Here is a 3,211-nt window from a genome sequence, read left to right as displayed (position 1 = left end):
CTGAGCACTCCAGAGTCAGTGGTGAGCCTCCTTGCATTCCGGAGGACTCAATTATTTTGTGTTCTTAGTTTTTGTTTTATTAGGATGTTGCGGGGTCTGTCCCAACATCCATCTCAGTATTTTAGAGGCTTCATAGACAGACAGTCAGTCAGTTAGTTTTGAGTCTCTCATCTATATATATATGTAAATATTCTATTTTGAGATTCGAGTTGCCTTTATGGCCATATTTTATAAGTTAAGTTGTTTTGTAATATTGCATTGCATTGCATTGAGTTATTCTGTTGAGGTTTCCGCTGAGTTAAGAAAGCCAGGCCAAGGGTTCGCTTGGGGCCAGAAATGGTCTCCGGGTGCCGGTCCCGCCTAGGGTGTAGGCTCGGGGCGTGACAGTGAAAAACAAGAAATTGGCCTTTTCCGATAGCATAACACAATATAATAAAGCTTACTGCACACTACCATTTGAATTCAGTAGCTTCACCACCACGTACAATATTATACTTATTTTCGAACATGAATTGAGAAGCCCTACATGATACTAACATGAAGCTCAAAAATTCAATATAGAAGTTACTGAACATTACATTTCATGAATTATAATCTCATACACCGTAAAAAAGTTATGCTAGAATTGAAAATGTTGTGATATTTGACATTACGCAACCATAAATTGGTTCCGTCAAAGATAAAATCTTAAGCATATTGTTTACCTTGGTCCCGATAAAATTGAAGGGAATTTTGAACTGATAATGACTTCCCTCTGTTGGTTGCCTCCTCCAACCTCGGGTACATTTGGTTTCAACAGTCACCAAACCTTCCAATGCCTTAACCACCAATGACATGGAAGGCCTCTTGGAAAAATTGCCCTGTAGACACCATGCAGCAAGGCTCATCATTTCTGTCACTGCTTCCCTATGGAGCTGCATATCCTCATTTTTGTCAACCATATCCATGAGCTGCTCTTGTTCCGCTTTTCTCTTAAAGACACTTAGCAAATGGAAATCTTCTTCATCACGTTGAGACCAATCCAAATTCTTTTGCCCACAGAGAATTTCCAGGAGGACAATTCCAAAAGCATAAACATCAACTTTCTCAGTGATTACCGAGCTCATCCATTCAGGGGCTAAATAACCCCGTGTTCCTCTCATTCTATTCACAACTTTGCTCTTGTCTTTCTCAATTAGCTTCGACAACCCAAAATCTGATATCTTAGCATTGAGATATTGATCCAGAAGGATGTTTTGTGGTTTGATGTCCAAATGAATTATCTTATGGCTGCAATCCTCATGTAGATACGCTAACCCTTTGGCGATATCTGATATTATCCTCTGCCTTGTGTCCATGTAAACCTGTAAAGATTGTGAAATATTAAATCCAGACGAACAAAAGAGAAGGTAAATGAAGAGAACAAAATACAGTCTCTTTTCTGCAAACATTGTTGTCTTCAATATATGAATTCTTTAGACTTAGCATAAATCAGTTTTAAATTACATTGGTTCTCTTTTGCAATCTTTGCTTAGTAGAAAGGCATCACATTTACTTTCTTTCAGTCTGTTGACTTCCAACACTATTTTCAGCAGCCAACTTTGACTATAACATACAATGATTTCTCATTTTATTTTACAAAAATTTGAAAGCAGCATGAAGTTGGCTTTCAATTATCAAGAGGGTTGACAAATCATTCAAGTCGAAAATCCTCATAATTCCATTAGTTTCGTATTTCTCAATTTGTGGCAGCAACTAAATTGATACCGCTCGTTTCTAAATTCAGTTTTTTTTCTTCCATTTCTGTGCTGAACAAGTCAGCTAGTGGAAGAGTGCATAAGTCAACAAAAGTTAAGAAGATAAAACATATTAAAAAAAAATTCTGTGAGGCCCCTCCCCATATTGACCAAAAAACAAATGTTGGGTTTGCTAATGACACCTTCAACTTTCCTATTTGAATCAGGGACTTCAACTGGTGATTCCTTTCTGCCTAACCACTCAGCAAATATTAGAAATATAGACTAGGTATGTTTTTCTCATTCAACTGTTCACAACAAGAAGGTCATATCCCAAAAAAAGGCATAATAACAGAGGGAGTATCATTACCTAACTACTCCAAATACCATATAATTTTCTAACAAAGATATGATTGCAGAGCAGAGAGTGTCTTCCTATCCTTCTCTTCATTTGTCTCCACTTTTTTTCATCCCGGTTTGCTTTCTCGCAACCTTTCTGGAACTATAATGTCAGTTTTCTGAATTCTACTACTGGACGTTCCAATTCTTGGATCAATATGCCATATGTTAGAGTTTACAATACCTCCGAGCCTTCTGAAATGACGCCTATTATTTGGAGCAGAAAGGATAGCCCTCAGTTTCTCTTTGCCTTCTATTTCCCTCCTTATAACTAACAGTACCACAGAATGCCTTCTTGGTATCCTTTTGTATCACAACAGATCTGACAGGGTTACGAGTGTTCCCCAGTTAGTTTGGTCTGCTAACAGGAACCATCCAGTGAACACCACGTAGAACACAAATTACCATGTAGGATACCACGTAAGACGTGTAAATGAAAGTCCCAGTGACCTTGATTTGCCTGCAAGGTTGAACGATAGCGAAATTGTAACTTGGAAATGGTCAAAATGGTTCCATTAGTGGAAAGATATAACCCGGCCCCATTATTTTTCTAAAAAACATTTTCCGTCATACTGAATAGTCAATTAAAATTTGGAAAAGCACATTGAAAAAGTTTTTTTTTTGAGGCCCCTGTGTATTGACTGGGCAAAGATTAAGATACTGTGTAGAGAGGAACAACAATTGACTTGGACTTTGGAATTTATGACACATCTAAATGAGGAGGAAAGTGCCCAATGATTCCAAATTAATTGTTAGTAGCAATTTGTAACAGTACTTGGGATCTGATCTCTTTTAAAAAAATTGGTTAACATAAGATGAACTAAAGGTGGTTAAGACCCAAGAATAGTTCATCTGGTTTGTGTAAACTTTTAACTACTTAATGTTGACACCTAATTTTGACCCTCCCCAATACAAATTAATTATTTCGAGCCTCTCCAATTTCAAACGATTTAAAATAATTAAGTTTCAAAATACTTCACAAGTTATTTTAAGGTAATTTTAGACTCTTTCATAATTTTTAAGTAATATATATATTTCTACACAAATATGTATATAATTACCATATTTTATGAATATTCAAAAATCGTCTCCAAAAA

Source organism: Solanum stenotomum, chromosome 9 (assembly GCF_019186545.1).
Source record: "Solanum stenotomum isolate F172 chromosome 9, ASM1918654v1, whole genome shotgun sequence".
Taxonomy (NCBI): Eukaryota; Viridiplantae; Streptophyta; class Magnoliopsida; order Solanales; family Solanaceae; genus Solanum; species Solanum stenotomum.
The sequence above is the reverse complement of the archived record's forward strand: the minus strand, read 5'-3'. Positions refer to the sequence as shown.